Source organism: Microtus pennsylvanicus, chromosome 2 (genome assembly GCF_037038515.1).
Source record: "Microtus pennsylvanicus isolate mMicPen1 chromosome 2, mMicPen1.hap1, whole genome shotgun sequence".
Taxonomy (NCBI): Eukaryota; Metazoa; Chordata; class Mammalia; order Rodentia; family Cricetidae; genus Microtus; species Microtus pennsylvanicus.
The window spans coordinates 17269841-17290050 of NC_134580.1; the positions used below are offsets into that span (position 1 = coordinate 17269841).

At 43.1% G+C, this 20210-nt stretch overlaps 1 non-coding gene across 1 annotated transcript; it reads left to right on the forward strand.

Moving 5' to 3' along the window:
• Positions 1 to 19671: 19671 nt before the first annotated feature.
• Positions 19672 to 19775, forward strand: LOC142845274 (U6 spliceosomal RNA). Its single transcript, XR_012909841.1, has one exon. It is a non-coding gene; the product is annotated as a U6 spliceosomal RNA (small nuclear RNA).
• The last annotated feature ends 435 nt before the right edge of the window (positions 19776 to 20210 follow it).

Below are 20210 nucleotides of genomic sequence, written 5' to 3' on the forward strand. Positions count from 1 at the left end.
GCGGCTCGGGCGGGATCGGCGGCGCCGGCAGGGCCGGCTGAGGCCGGCTCGGGGCCCGGCCGGGCGGAGGACGCGGACGCGGACACGGAGCTGCTCGGACGCCTGCCGAGGCGCTGCTCGCTCCCCAGCGAAGCAAACAATGCGGCGAGCGCTCCGCCCGGCGCGCTGCGTGCGAGACGCGCCCCGCCCGCCGCCGCCATGACGCGCGCCGCGCCAAGCCGGGATGAGGGGGCGGGGCAGGACGCGAAGGCATGAGTGGGGTGACCAGGAAGGGTGGCTCTCTCGGGGTGTTAGGGTGGGGATCCTGAGGAGTGAGGAGGGAGAGGAGTGCAAAGTGGGGTGACTGGGAAGGGTGGTTCTAAGAAAGGGTGGGGCTCCTGAAGGGTGGAGAGTGAAGGACGAGAGTGCCACAGGAATGGGGTAAACCAGGTGATGTTTACTAGGGGGTGCAGTGGCACTAAGTAGAGCCAGAATGCTGACCCTAAGGGGCAGGTAGGGTTTCCTGAGGGGGTGTGTTTTCCAAGGGGGTGGTTCTTGAGGGAATCAAAAATAGACATCCTAACGGGGGGGGGGGGGGGGATATAAGTGAGGTTCTGGTAGTGTCAGGTGACCAGGGTAGTTAAGTCTGAGTTAGAAAGGGATGGAAATAAGGGTCCTGAGGGAGGGTCACCAGACAAGGGTGGATCCCTCCGAGGAATAAATGACAAGGATTGGAGGACCCTGAGGTGGCAGCATAAGGAGGGGTCAGTGGTTGGGTAGGACTGGGTTTGGAAAGAAATTGAGGATTACTTCTGACCTTGACAAGTATGGAGGTCTCAAAAAGAATGTAACAGTCAGGTCGTGGGGGCATGTCCCAACACACCCTTCCTCGTGTGTGTGTGTGTGTGTGTGTGTGTGTGTGTGTGTGTGTGTGTGTGTGTGTGTGTGGTGGTGTTGTTTTGAGACAGGGTCTCACTATGTAGTTTTGGCTGTCCCGGAACTCACTGTGTAGACCAGGCTGGCCACAAATTCACAGAGATCTACCTCTCAAGTGTTGAGATTAAAGGCATGGGCCACCACAGCCGGCTCAGATCTTCCTCTTTTAAGTCGTTCATTAAGCACTGCCCTCTTTTCCTAGGACCTGGTAAGTAGAGCAGTGGTTCGCAACCTTCCTAACGCTGCCACCCTCAATGCAGTTCCTTATATTGCAGTGACCCCCCCAACCATAAATTTATTTTGTTGCTACTTCATAACCGTAATTTTGTTACTTTGTAAATTTGCTATTTTGTTACGAATTGCAGTGTAAATATTCAATATGCAGGATATCTAATATGTGACCCTGTGAAAGGGTCCTTTGCCCCCCAGGTTGAGAAACCTGGGCTGGGGAGACTACTGAAGGTTTCCAGAGCAGGGCCCTGTGGGGAGGAGCTCAGAGACACCAGTCGTTCTTTCCAGTCGGTTGCTTCTACGTGAGCCTTTACTCTAAAACTCTAAAAGTTAGTGGCTTCCTGAGAATTTCATTGTGAGATTAATCTCTAAATGTTTTGAAATGAGAGTGAAGACTAGGTAGTTCTTTGGTTCCCTTTTAGAGGAAGGTCATGGAGGTCATGGTAATAAAGGAGCGATGTGCCTGTGACATCAGGTAGACAACGTCACCCTCAGGTAAACAGACAAGCTTTTCCATTCAAGGGCAGGGCCCCCATCTTCCTAAGCAGGTCAAGATCACTGCTCAGGAAAAGGCACCAGTGACTAGGACAGTACAGCCTTGCTCACTTGAGCATCCCAGGTTGGGACCGGTGCCCCATGAGCTTCTTGCTGGCCAACACCCATGCCCCACTGCAGCCAAACTATAGGTTGGAAATAAAGTCTTTTGTTGTTGTCGTTTGTTTTGCAATACAAGGTTTCTTAGTGTACCTCTAGCTGTCCTGGAACTTCCTCTGTAGACCAGGCTGGCCTTGAACTCAGAGATCTACCTGTCTCTGCCTCCTGAATACTGGGATTAAAAGTGATTACCCTGTTAGAAAATAAAGTTTTTAAGGGTGGGTTAATTCTGGAACCAAGGTTATCCTGTGGCCACTCAGAAGCAAGGTCCTATGGTTATCTAGTACCCTTCTAGAACACCATTGAGTCATGGTAGGAGCAACCCTGAGAGGCCAAAACACATCTGCCATAAAGCCAGGAACAGCAAATGTTGCCTCCTCTATAGATGCCCACTTACCTGAATCCAAACATGCCAGGCCAGCCAGCCATAAAGAACAAGCAAGCTAAGCCCTCAATCTTCTCTCTACCCTGGGAAAACTATATGCAAACCAGCAACTGAAGGATCTCCCACAACACAGAGTAAAGCTAAGACACAATCTCATAAAACAAAAGATGAAAAGACAGGAAACCTTCACCGAGCAGGAAGGACTGAGGGAGAATATGAGTCCTCCGAGAATGAAAGCCCTGCTTAGTAGGCCGGGGGAGTCCCACGTGCGGGCATGAAACCAAGACAGCCTGCAATCTCAAGAATGAAGAAAGCAACGGAAAAGCTATCAGAGGAAGGACCTTTATGGTGACTCAAATATGTGTGGAGGCGGAATTACCAAAATTCTAAAAGAATTGAATCCGGATTCATATACAGTAGAAACTAGTATTCAAATGAGACGGCAAAATAAAGATGGATTCCTAGCCCATATACAGTTAAGTTTACTGAAACAAATCTCTAAAAATTACTAAAAATATATGTTAGCAAGATTAAAAATGAAATCAGTAGCAAGACATGGATTTCAGCCATGAAACCAGTTTGCACTAGTAATGTCAGATAGTATCCAGAAATGACAAACAAACTCTGCTGCATACATGAAGAGAAGCAGCAACGAGACATGCAAGTGTGAGTGGGCGAGATGACACATGTCCTGAATCCCAGCACTGGGAGGCAGAGGCAGGAGGATCTCTGAGTTCGAGGCCAGCCTGGTCTACAGAGTGAATTCCAGGACAGCCAGGGCTGTAACACAGAGAAACCCTGTCTGGGAGGGAAAAAAAGGGGGGGGGGGGATGGAAGAGCAATGACATTCTTACATTATATGGTTAGAGGACTTTAGAATCCAAAGAAAATAGACTATAATGTTAAAATATCAAAATATCCACCTGAAAAATGGAAATGTAACTTATGCCTTTCAAATGTAAGAAAAAGATTTAAAAAATCAACAACAGTAATGAACAGAAGGACAAAGATAAAAGATTAAATCGCCGGGCAGTGGTGGCTCACACCTTTACTCCTAGCACTGAGTTTGAGGCTAACCTGGTCTACAGAATGAGTTCCAGGACAGCCAGGGCTACACAGAGAAACCCTGCCTCAAAAAAACAAAACAGGCCAGGCGGTGGTGGTGCACACCTTTTATCCCAACGCTGGGGAGACAGAGGCAGGTGGATCTCAGCTCAAGGCCAGCCTGGTCTACAGCAAGAGTTTCAGTCGAGCCCGGGGCTGTTACACAGAGAAACCACGTCTCAAAAACAAACAAACAAACAAACAAAAACAAAAAAACAGCAGTAATTAAAAAGACTAAAGCATGGCGAGGAACATGACATGAGCTGGCCATTGTCTTATATACACATAATCCTAGCATTATGGTTGGTGGCTAAGGCAAAAATATCGTGAGTTTGAGACCAGACTGGGCTACAAAGTGAATTCCAGTCCAGCCTAAGCCACAAAGAGAGGCCCTGTCTCACGAAGAAAAAATAACAATAGATGGTATGAATAGTTACAGCTAATTAAAAAATTATGACTTAGATTCATCTATCAAAAAGAGCTTTATAATCTGGTTAGTTGGTTTTGTTGTTGCTGTCTACTTTTTGTTTTTGAGATAGGCTCTCAATATCTAGTTCAGGCCAGACTGGAACTCACTGTATATAGCACAAGCTGACCTTGATTATGATCATGCTTACGGCTTGTGCTATCTTCTTTTTAAATTATTTTGTTGTTGCTGTTGTTGCTTTGCTTTGTTTTGCTTTCCTTTTCTCTGTGTAGCTTTGGCTGTCCTGGAACACGCTTTGTAGAGCAGGTTGGCCTCGAATTCACTGAGATCTGCCTGCCTCTGCCTCCCGTGTTGGGATTAAAGGCGTGCACCACCACCATATATCTATGCTTATTCTTTCTTGTGTGTTTTGTAGCAGACTCTAGTTGCCCAGGTTGTTCTAGAACTTACTATTCTGTAGCCCAGACAGGCCTTTAACTCAGTCTTTCTGCCTCAGCCTCCAAAGTGCCGAGAACACAGGTATTTGCTTCCTTGTCTGGCTTATAACCTTTCCTCTTAATGAAAATCAAATGCTTTACATATTTATGATAGAAATTGGTTGTCCTTTTCACTGGGATATCAAATCATTTGTGTAACCAAGACTTTACATTAAGACCTCATAAGGTTTTAAATTTCTCATGAGCCACATGGCATGCCCGCCATAAAAAGGAACAAAGTTTGGAGTACATGAGCTACTCCACACCACCCTCAGACCCACACTGGCCAGACACCTGTACTCTGCCATACAAAGGCCCACCCTTACACAGAGACACAGTCTGGAAACCCAGGAACCATGATAGCCACTGAGGCTGGTGAGAAAATGGAAACAAACCCCCACACACAAGGACTGTAAGCAAACCTGAGGATTAGTTTGGCTCAGTTTCCTAACCAAGGTCTAGAAAGGCAAATCAGAATCTACCTTAGGCATAATTGAGGCTCAGTCCCACATTCCTCACGATGACATCGTCAGACGGAGCTGATTTTCCGGCCTTGTTCTTGTGTAATGCATGGCTTAGCTGTATCACCTAACAAGGAGGTTCCTCTGTGTTAATTACCGCCTCTCACAGTACCTGTGTGCATGAACCAGGTCAGCACACAAGGCAACTGACTTTCCTGGGACAACAATAACCCTGGGAGATTACCATCCCAAGTGGGAGCTAATAAAGCACTTCCAAAATGTAGGATTAAGCCGGGCGGTGGTGGCACATGCCTTTAATCCCAGCACTCGGGAGGCGGAGGTAGGCGGATCTCTGTGAGTTCAAGACCAGCCTGGTCTACTAGAGCTAGTTCCAGGACAGGCTCCAAAACCACAGAGAAACCCTATCTCAAAAAACCAAAAAAAAAAAAAGGAAATGTAGAATTAAGCAAAAGAGTGGCATGTGTCTTTTCAACATCAGCTTGAATGCTGTCCAGCAGACTTGCCAAGGGAATTTTCAGATTCCTGGGGTATGTGTCTTGCTAGACAAGTCAGGAAAGGTAGATTTCTTTCTTTTAACTTGTAGAAAACAGGCGGCTAAGTTAAATGATCCTTGTTTGATGACAGTGCAAATAAATCCAATAGTGACTAACAGAAAGTGACTTCTGCCTGGGGGAAGAGATGATCAAGAGAGTGGCAGTTTGATGGCCCCGAGGAGCATCAACAGTTTGCTTTGGTAATCTGGGTTACCAAGCCTCGTCAAGCAAGCTCTGCGTCAGTCACTGCAAATGCCTCTCTTCAGTGCCATGAATGGTCTCACCGTGCTGGCTTGCTCGGCGATGATTAAAGACATCTTTGACACATCTTCACTTTAGAGTTGCATGAGTCATGTTTGTAAGTTTTTTTTAACCCATCCTTCAGCAGCTTCCTTGGCATGGTCTCTAATAGGCCTCTCAGACATAACCCCTCTGAGGCTTGGCTTCAGCCTTCATCCCCAAGTGGCTCTGTTGTCTCCCTGGCTGAAAGAGGAGGCGTGTCTCCTGTAAAGCTGTTTTGAAGTCCTCAGTCACAGTACTGAACCGTAGCCTGGTTTGGAAACAGTCCTCATATGTGTGTAATCAAGGTCACGTCTTTAAGCCAGGCCCCACTCCTGTGCCTGATATCCTTGTGGGAAACTGGAGTTTTATATGCAGGCACATTGGGGCAAAGACTGCTGTGAGGGTACCACAAAGTCAAAGATGATGAAGGACTGACTGACAGCCTCATAACCAGGAGCTAGGAGACAGGAAGAGTCTTCCATCTCAGGCTTGAGAGGGAGGTGGCCCTGCAGACGCTCATTTCAGACTTTTGGCCTCCAGACCATGGCACAACAAATTTTGTTTGATGAAGATGTTCACTCTGTGTTCCTGAAGCTGTATGACATGAAGGCAGTCTCAAATGCTGGGCCTTTCATGCTTCTCAATGATAAGTAGCCTCAACTGCTCACGTAAGATCCATCATCAGCCAGACTTATGGTTTATACCTTAAATCCCAACGCTCGGGAGGCAGAGACAAACAGATCTCTCTGAGTTTATCAAGGACAGCCAGAGCTACATAGTGAGACACTGTCAAAAAGAAAAAAAAATCCATCAGAAATTCTGCGAGTTCCTCTTCACAACACACCCAGAACCAGACCCACAACACCAACTCCTCTGTCCCCCCGAAGACCAGTCAACATCTTCGCTCACCTGGGAGACCCCTGTGTCTGTCTCATCGCTCAGATACTTTGTACCTCCCTGTTTCTCTGTGTAGCACCTCAAATGATTCCATCACTCCCAAACCGAGAACATCATGGATGCTATCTCCCTTGGAATGAAAGCCAAGGTCCTCAATTCAAAACACTCAAGCAAAAGCATTAATGAATGGGCCAAGGACTGGGACAAACTCTTCTGTAAAGAAGATATACCAGTGAGCCGAAGGAGACACCCCACGTCATCAGCCCTCACAGACCTGTAAATGCAACCCACAGCGAGATGCTACTGTACAACCACTGGGATAACTAGAACCCAAAAGGTCTAGGGTACGTGCTGGCAGGGACGCAGAAACACTGATACTCTTATGCTGTTCCTCAAAATGCTGAGCATAGAGCTAACCTGTCCCTATAAATCCACTCTGAATTCATGCCCAAAAGAAATGAAAATATGCCAGGTGGTGGTAGCGCACTGGGGAGGCAGAGGCAGGGGGATCTTTATGAGTTCAAAGCCAGCCTGGCCTACAGAGCGAGTTCCAGGATAGCCAAGACTACACTTAGAAACCCTGTCTTGAAAAAACAAAAATAAAAACAAAACAGTATTATTCACAATAGGGAAAAGGGGGGGAAATGAGTGATTAAAAGGTAAATAAAGTTTTAAAGAAAGATGAAAAACTGACATGCTATAACACAGATGAACCTGGAAAACAAGTTCAGCAAAAGCAGCCAGACACAAAAGGACACACGCTATATGTCTTCACTTAGAGAAAATGTCCAGACCAGGCAAATCTACAAAGATCGATTTAGTTGTCAAGGACTCTGGGAGCAGGAAATTGAGAGTGAGTGCTGATGGATATGACACTGCTCTAAAAGTGACCGTGGAACCTGGGGTACCCATCTGCAACAGCAGCACCTGAGAGACTGAAATGGGAGACAACAGGGCGAGAGTCCCTCCAAACCAACAGGTAACCAGCGGCTTCTCATCAACCCTGATGGCATTGGCTAATCTCTTCCTGCTCCTTCCAACCAACACAGCTTTTAAGTGACACAGCAGATAACTATAGAAGTCTCAGTGACAGGAGGGGCAAAGCAGGCTGGCCAGGGGCCTCGGAAACACACAACCCGCAGCCTCCCACACTCTTAATCTGGAGTCTAGACTATATATCTTCTGCTCCTCCAGTGAGTGGTAGAGGTGCCCGGGTACATCTGTGTCTTCCCAGACCCCCGCCCAGCAGTGAGAGAAGCTTCAGTACCTTCCACGAATTCAAGGAGCCTGTGACTAGCAAGTCCACCTCACTTGGCCTCCTCCCCTCCCACTGGGCAGCATGAGAAGCACCTCTATTCCCACAAGAACCCCAAAGAATTAAGTAGATACCTCAGTGTCACCAGATGAATAAAATAGATCAGCATAAGATGGTAAGGGCTCTGAAAACCGCAGGGCCATGAGAGCCACAACCCAGAGCAGCCCAGGAAGCCCTCATCTGCTTAAAAAAACTGCCTGGCTTAATGACAGGGAAGGTTTAAGTAGGATTCAGTCTCATAAACCTAACCCAAATGCTCCAATCATGGCTGAGAAATGACTTAAATAAAAACTCATAGCTTGACTGGGAAGAGATCATCAACCAGGGGCAGCACAAAGGAGACAGATGTGGGATTGTCTGGCAGGGACTGTCAAGCAGCAATCACAAAAATGCTTCAATAGTCATTACAAATTATCTTGAAATAAATGAGCACACAGAAAAACTTAGGAAAAATTCCTTATCAAAAGAACCAAAGGGAAATTACAGAACAACAACAAAAAAAGGACAAACAATGAACCAAAAATTTGAAAAACTTACTGGATGGATTCAATAGCAAATTAGATATGACATAGGAATGAATCTGGACTCTGAACTGGAAGATAAGGTCATAAAAATTGCCCAACTGCACTGTAGAGAGAAAATAGATGGAGAGAAATTGAACATAGCCTCGGGGATCTATAGGACTATTAAAAAATAAATCTAGTTTTTGCTAGGCTTTGTGTCAGTGAAGTCCAAGAAGAAGCATGGGACTGAGAAAATATTTGAAGATCCAATAGCAGAAACTTCCCCAATGCGGCAAATGCTATAAATCTGCACATTCAAGGTTAGTGAGGTCCAAATAAGACAACCGCCCCCCCCCCAAAAAAAAACCCTGTTATATGCATCATAGTTAAACTTCTGAACTGGAGACCAAACCTCTGCCAAGTGGACTCAGAAAAATGATCCACTCTCGGTACCTGTACTTCTCAGCAGAAGCCACTGAGGCCAGGAAGATGTAGACACTGCTTTTCAAGAAAAGAGCTGTCCACCAGGAACTCTGTTTTTACTGGAACTCCTTCAGATTGAATGAGAACAAATAAAAAGAATCTCTATGTAGGAAGATTAGAACGACGCGCCATGAACAGAGCTACACAAGAGACACAAGCAGGAGCAATGTCTCAGCAGTTAGGGTGCTTGCTGCACAGTCAGGAGGACTGGAGTTCAGACTTCAGCACATAGAATGAGCTACCTTCCTATGAATACCTGTAAAACCCCAGCTCCAAGGGGCAGACAGAAAGATTGCAGAGGCTTTCTGGCTTCTGGCCTAGCCCAGAAAATAGATCTCAAAAAAAACCAAAAAACAAAACAAACAAACAAAAAAAAAGCAAAACAAAACAAAAACCTGCCTCAAAGAAATAGACAGAGATAAGTAGAGGAAAATGACACTCTCTCATCTGGCCTCTGTACATATGCACAAATATGCATGTGTGTGCATATGCATGTCTGCAGGAGTGTGTGTATGTTTGTGTATGTGTGCGTGTATGCAGGCCCACGTATATACACGTGTGTAAACACAAGGAAGATTAGCTGAAGGAAGCTCTCAAGGAGGAAAGTCATGATAACAGAAGTCAACTTCAGCAAGGGGAAAAGTAATGTGATGAATACAAGACAGGCAAGTGAAAGAGGACACCGTCAATGTGTTATAGGACACCATCATTGTGTTGCAGGACATCACCAGTGTGTTACAGGACACCATCAGTGTGTTACAGGACATCAGTGTGTTACAGGACATCATCAGTGTGTTACAGGACATCATCAGTGTGTTACAGGACATCATCAGTGTGTTACAGGATATCACCGGTGTGTTACAGAACATCGTCAATGTGTTATAGGACATCATCAATGTGTTTCTTCTTTATTTTATCTACTTTGGTGTTTTGCTAAGGCTGTTGGGTCCCCTGGAACTAGAGTTACAGATGGAGAGATGGCAGTGGCTAAGAGAAATGACTGCTCATCTAGAGGTCCCAGGTTCAATTCTCTGCACTCACCTGGCCATTCACAACTATCTGAACTAGATCTAACACCTTCATACAGACATACATGCAGGCAAAACACCAATGCACATAAAATAAAATAAGAAAATTAGACCATACTGGTTTTTTTGTATGTTTGTATGTTATTTTGTTGAAGCAAAAAAAATAACACTGTCTAATGTTGTGAAATATTATTTTAACTAGGCAAAGATGTGTTACATTTGTTGATGTTGCAGAATATTACTTTAACTGTATAAAAGTGTGTTACATTTGTTTCTGCTGCCTTTGTTAACAATGTAAAGATGTGTTACATTTGTTTTGCTGCATTTGTATAATTTTATAAAGATGTGTTGCATTTGTTTCACTTTGTCTGCCTAAGGCACCCGATTGGTCTAATAAAAAGCTGAATAGCTAGGCAGGAGAGGGATAGGTGGGACTAGCAGGCAGACAGAATAAGTAAGAGGAGAAATCGAGGCTTGAAAAAGGAGGAGAGAACAAAAGAAAAGCAGAGTGAAGCACCCAGGGCCAGGGGCCAGGCAGCTGGCAGACAAACTGACTTGAGAAGCAGTGAAAGTAGAACAGGGAAGGAAGAAAGGAAGGGAGGGAGGAAGGAAAAAAGCCTCAAGACATAACATAGATAAACAGATTAAAATAATAGCTAAACTAAGGCTGAGCATTTAAAACTAATAATAAGTCTCCATGTCATGATTTGGGAGTTGGTTGGTAGCTTAAAAAAAAAAGCCTTCTACAGCCTAAACTTATATATGTATATATAGAATAAGTTATATAAATGTACATGTAAATTTTTTTTTTAATTTATAGGTTTTGCTGGATGATAATGGTGTACATCTTTAATCCCAGCACTCAGGAGGCAGAGGCAGATTGAGCTCCGATTTTGAGGCCAGCCTGGTTTACAGAGCCAGTTCCAAGACAGCTAGGAATGTACAGAGAAACCCTGTCTCAAAAAAAAACTAAACAAAACAAAAATATTTATAGGTTTTAGTGGATAAGATAAAGAGACAAATGCAGTGAAGTTTTGTACTTCACTCATATTACTAAATGTAAATATGAATAGATTATGACAATATATTCATGATTATTGTAATGGCCAGAAAACCACTGAGAAAACTACACAAATATTATGCTAATAATACTACAAACAAATCAAAATGGAATTCTAAACACTTATCCCACAGGAAGGCAAGAAAAGAGAAGTGAAAAAGGAGGAAGAAAGAGAATAAGCAAAAAGTAAAATGGTAAAACTTATTGTGATTTCTTTTTACGTTCTATTAAAAAATATAACTTGGGAGTAAGTATTAGCAAATAAAGCTGAGAGGTCCACAGATCTACAGAGACTCAAACATCTGCTTCCTCTCTCTTCCCAGATTGAAGAAACCACACAACCTTTCAATTCTTCATTTTTTCCCCCCTGTGTGTCCTATCTCCCTCTGAGTCGGCCTGGAAACTCTATGGTCCACACCAGCCCACAAAATGTGAACTCTGCCCTCTGAACCAAAGTTGGACCCTATTGGTGGTCCTGGAGCAATCAGCACAAACATATATCCCCCAACAAAACGAAAATTTAATGTACCTATAATTACTTTAGCCAGGTGGTAGTGGTGGCACACATCTTTAATCCCAGCACTTAGGAGGCAGTGGCAGGTGTGTCTCTGAGTTTGAGACCAGCCTGGTCAGAGGGAATTCCAGGAGAACCAGGGCTACATAAAGAAACCCTGTCTCAAGAAAACAAATGTGGGGAAAAAAAAAACCCTGAATATGGGTGGGTGGTATACACCTTTAAATAATAATAAACATAAAACACAGAAACAGGACAAAAGCCTGATGCGGTAGTACATGCCTGTAATCCCATAATTTGGTAGGAAGAAATCAGGAGACTTGAGAGCTCAAGGCTAACCTGGTCTATTAGTGAGATCCTGTTTCATAATAAGGGCTGGGGAGATGGTTTGGTGTTTAAGAGTATGTGCTGCTCTTGCAGAGGATCAGAATTTGGTTTCCAGCATTCATGTCAGATGGTTCACAACTGCTTGAGACTCCAGTCCCAGGAAATCCTCTTTTGGTCTCTTTGGACAGCTGAACTAACACGCTCACCCATACATATACACATTAATGTTAAAACTAAAAATTTAAAATATCAGATTTATTTCAGTTATATTTTACATGTATGAGTGCTCTGTCTGAATGTATGTATGAGTACCATGTGTGGTGCCTGTGGTGGTCAAAAGGAGGAAGGATCATATAACTGGAATTATAATATTCATGGGCCAATTTGTGGGTGCTGAGAACTGTACCCAAGTAAGAGCAACAAGTGTTTTTAACCACTGTGCCATCTTTTTACCACCTAAAATTAAAAATCAAAATAAAACAAAAACTAGGCATTGGGAAATTGAAGTATATTGAATATAGTAAAAAAGATACAACATATCAAAGACTGTGGACACAGGGAAATTTAAATGCTAAACACATATCTTAGAAAAAAAAAGAAACATGGCTGATGTGGGATTCCCTTCTGTATGCTGTGAATACCATTGGTTAATAGAGAAACTGTCTTGGCCTGTGATAGGGGAAAAAAGTAGAAGTAGGCAGGGGAAAACTAGACTGAATGCTGGGAGAAAAAAGGCAGAGTCTAGAGATGCCATGTAGCCGCCAGAGGGGAAAGACACAAGCTGCCAGGTGGAACCTTATTGGTAGGCCATGAGCCTCATGGGTAAAATATAAAAAAATAGAAATGGGTTAATTTAATATGTAAGAGATTGCTAGGAATATGCTATAGTGATTGGCCAATCCGTGATTTGATTAATACAGTTTCTGTGTGGTTATTTTGGGAGTCTGGGTGGACAGGAAATGAACAAGTAGCCTCATACAACAAATTGGCACTCCAACGTGAGCTAGCTAAATCCACATAAAACCTGAGAAAGCTTGGAAAGAAATCTTAGACACTAAAACACAAAGTTTGGCTGCATTTTTTTTTCAGCGGGCAGCATGCTGCAGCTCTCTTAAGAGAAGTCTTCCTGATTCATCAGTGGCAGAAAAAAAGCAGCATGGTTTTGAACCGGTGGCTTCCTGGGCCGTGCTGGCAGCACAAACTCTGGCTCTTTCACGAGGCTGAGCACATGAATGGGGTTTGTGGGCAGCATGCTGCAAGTTATTTGGTGACAGCATGGGCCAACTGGTTACCAGAGTTGAGGTGGTGAGGACAACTCCCACCCAGCAGGCTTAGAGGCAATAAATGGACCTCCACCATGCCAAACTACGCAGAGCCAAAAGGCAAAGCAGCCTTAGTACTAGTCAAGCTGTCTAACATTTTAAGAAGTGGTCCTGATCAAAAAAGATTACAGATACACAATAAAGATAGATTCAGATGAAAAAGACCTCTAAATGGGTCACAGTGTGTTTAAAAAATGTATGTAGGCTTAGGAAAGAGGAAAAAAAATAAACGAAAGAGACAGTAAATGTAATATAAAAGAATAAGACAGTTATAGATTAAAGGATTAAAGATAATAAAATAAATATTAAACTTGTAGAAAAAGTAATAGAGTAAGAAAAGCCATGTAAAGATGGAATATCACAGAGTCTGGATTATATATATTATTGTGTTTTCTTTAAATTTTTTGACTGTGAAGAAACTAAGTAGAGAGGGACATTTCATTGTATGGGCTGCTAAGATAAACCAACATAAAGGTATCTTGACTTCCAAATTTGGGTCTAAGGATTTGTTGCTTTGGGAAATAGGTTCTGCTTTTGTTTTTACAGATGAGAACCTGTGGATTTCTTTCAGACTAATGTGGTTTGATGTACCAAAACCCTCCCCAAAAGGTTGCTGTGAACACCCCCCAAAAATTACTTCACCCAACAAAAAAGCAGGAAGCAGTTTGGAGAGAACTACACCCAAATCCCCAAATATTGTTTATAAATGTTTGTTGACATTTAAAGAGGAATATGCTATAGAGATTTGCATTGGCATGGATCTTGATTTATTGATATAAATTTAAGGTCAATTTTGTTATACTGTGTTTATGTATTTCTGATCTTGATTAAGGTATTGTGTTCGTCCAGCTCATTTAAAAATGTAACGTATAATTAAGAAATACAGGTTAATAGATAATCATCTAGTCATGTTTAAGTTTTCTAGATTTATAGAGATATATTTTAGTTAGTTAGGTAGTCTTCAACTTTCAGAGACCTTCAGAATATATTATTTAAAGTGTTTTAATCTGCTTCTGGCAGCACCAATAGCTTCAAGAGGAAGATGGACAATGAAGAGGCTCTGTATGGAGTTCGCTAACCATTTGTGCAAGAAACTGCTCTTTACTGGACTGTTTGATGTTGTTCTTTATGAACTAGACATTCAGGATTCACAGAGAAATGACTACTGAAGCTGCCTAAAGAAGGTGAGACATGGGCTGGAGAGATGACTCAGTGGTTTAGAGCACTTGACTACTCTTCCAGAGGTCCTGAGTCCAATTCCCAACAACCACATGGTGGCTCAAAACCATCTGTAATGGGATTGGATTCCTTCTTCTGGTGTATACATAAAGTACATGAATAAATAATTTTTTTTAAAAAAAAGTGAGACAGCCCTTCAGGGTTCCTGCTTCATGAAATCGACTGTCAGACATTCTGCAGGACACAGAAGAAAGTGACTGACAAACAGCCAATATAGGCAGAACTGCCTTTGAAATTTCCTGCTTTGTGGAAAAGTTTGCTGGATCCTTGTGGGCCAGTAGGCTGAAGATGTTACAGAAGAGCTTTGAGTGACTGTCTAGGCAGCGAGATGTCTCTGTCAATTCTAGAGTTTTGGAAGTTGCTTACAATGCACTTTTTGTTTACTTAGGTAATATTATGTCATTCTGGAGTCTCTGATGGAGCTGAAGAATATATAGTTATAGTTTTCCTTAGTTATGATAAAAGATAAAGTAGATATCAATGTTGTAACTGTAATTTTTGCTTGATACCTGTTTTGTAATTTTTCTTATTTCTTTTTTTTCTTTTAGTTTTTGAGACAGGGTTTCTTCGTAGCTTTTGGTTCCTATCCTGGAACTAGCTCTTGTAGACCAGGCTGGCCTCGAACTCACAGAGATCCGCCCTGCCTCTGCCCCCCGAGTGCTGGGATTAAAGGCATGAGCCACCATCGCCCGGCTCTGTTTTGTAATTTTTCTGTGTTAAAACCTTCTTTTTTATTTAAGCAGAAAGGGGAGGTAATGTAGGATTCCCCTCTGTATGCTGTGAATACCATTGTTAATAAAGAAAATCTTGGCATGTGATAGGGCAAAAGAGTAGAGCTAGGTGGGGAAAACTAGACTGAATGCTGGGAGAAAGAAGGCAGACTCAAGGAGAAGCCATGGAGCCACCACCAGAAACAGATATGCTGAAACTTTGGCAGCAAAGTTTCTGTGTGGTTATTTTGGGAGTCTGGGCAGCCAGGAACACACAAGTGGACTCCTACAACACATGGGCAGGCTTCATTGTGTATGCCTGTAATCCCAGAACTCAGGAGACAGAGGTAAGAGGATTGCTCCAAGTTCAATACCAGCCTGGTCTACATAGTGAGTTCCAGGTTAGCTAAGCTTACATAGCAAGAACTTATCTCAAAAAGAAAGGAAACAGTATCTCAGAGCAATCCTGTCTCTGTCTCTTTCACCTCTCTCTCTCTTGAGAACCTAGACAAAGATGAGCAAAATTAACCCAAAACGAAAGGAATGAAATAAGATAGAAATCAGTGGAATTAAAAATGAGAAAAATCAATGAAATAAAAAGTTGATTCTTCAAAGTGACGAATAAAATTGATAAAATTCAGTCAAGGAAAGAAGACCAAGTATAGTACTGATATTGGGGAGACATAGGAGGTCAAATTCTGAAGCACCCACATCTTGTAAATCAAAAGGGAAGTATGATGGCTAATCAGTGTCTCTTGACGTGGTGCTTTGAATGAGAATGTTCCTGTATCTGCATGCTTCCTTGCCAGTAGCTGAAATGCTCGGAAAGGATTAGGAGGCCTAGCCTTTTTGGAGGAGACGTGTCACCAGGAATGGGGTTTGAGATTTCAAAAGCCCAGTCCAGGACCAGTCAGTCTGTCAGTCAGTCAATCAGTCTGACTGTCTGTCTCTCTGTCTCTTTCTGCTGCCTATGGACCAGGATTTAAAGCTCTCAGCTACTTTTCTAGCACCATGCCTGCCTGTCTTCCTGCCACCATGCTCCTCACTATGGTGATAATGGATAACCCTCTGAAACCGTAAGCAAGCCCCCAATTGAATGCTTTCTTTTGTAAGAGTTGCCTTGGTCATGGTATCTCTTCACGGCAACCGAACAACAACTAAGACACTGGGTCACCCTACCCAGATATTTTAGTCAAGCATCATTTTGGTTTTTTGAGACAGGGTTTGTGTAAAATCCTTGGCTGCCCTGGAACTCACTCTGTAGACCAGATTGGGCTCGAAATCACAGATATCAACCCGCCTCTGCCTCCCAAGTGCTGGGACAAACATCATTCTGTATGTTCCTGCATGATTTACACTTAAATCAGTGAGCTCTGAGTGAAACAGATTGATCTCCATAATGTGGGAAGGCCTCTGCCAATTCACTGCAGGCCTGAATACAAGTAAAGGGAGCATCTCCAGAGCAAGAGGCTCCGTTTGAATGTATTCTGCAACACCAGCTCCTTCTGGTCATATAGCAGATGGCCACTGGGCTCGAACTTTATTCAGCTCCTTCCTTAGTCTCCAGCCTCCTGGATTTTGGACTCATCAGGTCTCTACAATTGCACAGTCCTTAAAATATCTCTGGCTGGCCATATAACTCAATGGCATAGTGTGTGCTTGATTAATGTACAAGACCCTAACCCAGTTCCCAGCATTAGAACATTCTCTTTATACAGGGATCTGAAATAGGAGACACGTGAGTGGGTGTGGTGGCACACACCTTTAGTTTCAGCTGAGTTTAGGCTGAGGCAGGTAGATCTCTGAGCTCAAGGCCAGTCCAGGACAGTCGGGGCTACACAGAGCAAACCTGTGTTGGAAACAAATTTTAAAAAACCACTACCAACACAAAAATTCTCCTAGAACTAGGGTTTGGAGAGAGAGGGCTCAGTGTTAGGTCTTAAGAAATCCCCCCCATCCCGCCCCCAGTCTGGCATTTAGACAAAAGACAGCATTCCCTGAGGGACTTGAGAGAGTTCCTACTTGCTAAAAGGAGTCTTTCTCCTGTCTCTGGCAAAAAGGAAATGTCTCTTCCATTAGCCTAGCCTGTGGTGCCTATTAGCATACCAAGGTCTGTGTTAGCCTCTAGGCTCCCCCAGTCCTGGCTCACAAATCCTCCTGGCTGATCCACCCACTACCCTAAACCTCTCCAGCCCCCAAGTTTCCCTTCCCTTCCCCCAGCTTCTCTTTTTCTCCTGTATAACCCAGTCGTTTTGGCTACTTGTTCTCTTGGTCCTCTCTTCCTTCTCAGGAGCTCTCTTAGTTCCTCTCTCTTCCTCTCTCATCTCCCTCTCTTTCCTCTCATAGCCTAGTTCAGCCTGTAACCTTCCAGATGCCTCTGGCTCTATTCTCCCTCATATCTACAATAAAACCTTCTCAACCCTAACTAGGAGCAGCCATGTCTTCATTTTCATTCTCTCAGCAGTTAAGAGCACTTGTTCTTCTTCCAGAGGAATGGGGTTTGTTTCCAAGCACCCACGTCAGGCAGCTTACAATACTTGTAACCAGCTGTAAGGTTTACAATTAGCCGATGCCTGTGGTGCCTATTAGCATATCAAGGTCCAATACTTGTAAACAGTTGTAACCAGCTGTAACCTGACACCCTTTTCTTTCTTCCAAGGAAACCACACACTTGTTCAAACATATATGCACATTTTTTTTTTGAAAAAACCTCCCAGAACTAATAAGTGACCTCAGCAAGTTCTCAAGACACAAATGACTTTTAAAATTTTTATTTATTTTGTGTACATGTAAGTGCAGGTGCTAGAATGTGTGTGGAAGTCAAAGGACAATTTCTACAGTGGCTTCTTGCTTTACAACTTGTTGAGGCAAGGTCTTTTCTCGTTTCTACTGCTCCACTGCAGGCTCCAGATTAGCTGGCCCAGGAGTTTCTGGGTAACTCTCTTCTCTCCACCTCCCACCTTGCTGTGGGAAAGCAAACAACCACATGCAACATTTACCAAGGTCTGGGGATGGAACCTGGGTCAGGAGACCAACACAACTAGTACCTTCATATGAAGTACCATATTCCTGTCCTGCAAACAATATTTTAAAAAAGCAAATTTTATCTTCCTATTAGCAATAAACATAGGGACACTGATATTTAAAAATACAACACATTTACAATGGTTTAAAATAAAATATTAAATATAAGTTTAACAAAATTCATATAATTTGTATATTGAAAACTATAAAACACTGATTAAGAAAACAAAGCTTGCGGGGACAGCAATAGCGGTGTATGTGTTTAATCCCAGCACTCAGGGGGCAGAGCCAGGTGGATCTCTGTGAGTCTGAAGCCAGCTGGTTTACAAAGTGAGTTCCAGGACAGGCATAGTTGTTACACAAAGAAACCCTGTCTCAAAAAACCAACATCCTTCCACTCCCTCCACCCACTCCCATTCCTCGCCCCCCCCCCACTCAAAAAAAAGTTTGGCAGTCTCTACGAGCTGCCACAAAGTTGCAATGAGGTTCACTAGGTCTGCCCACTTTTCTGTCTCCCAACTGAAACTATTCATTTTTCTTTCTTCTCTTTCTTGCAAATGCAGGCCAGAACTATGCTTTTCTTTACTCTTTCTCTGAAGCTTCCCTCTCCTCCATGTGGCTGCCCAAAACCAAGCCGCTGACCTCCGTGCCAGCTTAACTCAATCAGTATGGCTTTTTCCTTCTCTCTTCTATTTCCCTCCTTTGGGCAGTTATAGAGATTTACAACTTGCGTGCCCTGGGGTGTTTTTCTTTTAAATACTAATAAAATTCTCCCTTGATGTTAGAAAAAAAAGAAAGAAAAAGTTCTAAATAAATCAATAAGACATAATATGTTCACAGACTAGGATACTCAAAATAATAAAAAAATCAATTTCCTCCAAATTTACCTTTAAGTTTAACCTAATTACTACCAAAAATCTGGGCAATATTTTTGGATAGATACAACATTATTATAAAAATGGCAGCTATAACAATTTTAGGAAAGGTGTATAAAGCAGGAAAAAGTTAGTCCACCTAACTTCTTCTTTTTTTTTTTTTTTTTTTTTTTGGTTTTTCTAGACAGGGTTTCTCTGTGGCTTTGGAGCCTGTCTGTCCTGGCACTAGCTCTTGTAGACCAGGCTGGCCTCAAACTCACAGAGATCCGCCTGCCTCCGCCTCCCGAGTGCTGGGATTAAAGGCGTGTGCCACCACCGCCCGGCTCCACCTAACTTCTTAAGGGAAGCTGAGGAAGGAGACAGGAAGGAGGAGGAGAACAACCTAAGTATATCATACTTTATGTGAAGATTTAGTCAAACTGAACAAAGGATTTAAATAGAAATCTATTATCCTTTCCAAAAAGCACTAGCTGGAAGTCTCCGGCATCTAGAATTAGGCAATAATTTCTTTTTTTTTTAATTTTTTTTTTTTTTATTTTTCGAGACAGGGTTTCTCTGTAGCTTTTGGTTCCTGTCCTGGAACTAGCTCTTCTAGACCAGGCTGGCCTCGAACTCACAGAGATCTGCCTGCCTCTGCCTCACGAGTGCTGGGATTAAAGGCGTGCGCCACCACCGCCCAGCTTAGGCAATAATTTCTTAAATGGAATATCAAAAGAATGATCTTAAAAATGGAAATATTGATAAATGGCACTTTAACCAAAGCTGAAGCTTTTACTCTACACAAGACTCTACAAGGAACTAAAAAGGTAAACTGAAGATAGGAGAAAATATTTGCACTCCACTCATCTTGACAAAAAGATTGGCATACAGAATTTAGCCTTTCCAGGGCTCCACCCAGCAGCTCATATACTGAAAGTAAAAGGATACAGATATAAGCATGGCCCCCGTGCAAGGATGCCATGCAAATCCACGAAATGGTTCATGATTTAAAAAAATAAGAATTTCCTTAAAACTCAACAGACGCCGGGCATGGTGGTGCATGCCTTTAATCCCGGCACTTGGGAGGCAGAGGCAGGCTGATCTCTGAGTTCGAAGCCAGCCTGGTCTACAAAGTGAGTTCCAGGACAGCCAGGGTTACAAAACATAAAAACCAAAACCAACCAACCAACAAAACAAACAAACAAAAAACTGAAACCACTCAGAAGGTTATGGTGGCTCACACCTTAACAATGAGGTGAAAGCAGGTGAATTTCTTTGAACTCAAACAGTAAAATCCTATCTCAAAGCTGGGCGGTGGTAGTGCATGCCTTTAATCCCAGCACTCAGGAGGCAGAGGCAGGTGGATCTCTGTGAGTTCGAGGCCAACCTGGTCTACAAGAGCTAGTTCTAGGACAGGCTCCTCGAAAAACCAAAAAAAAAAAAAA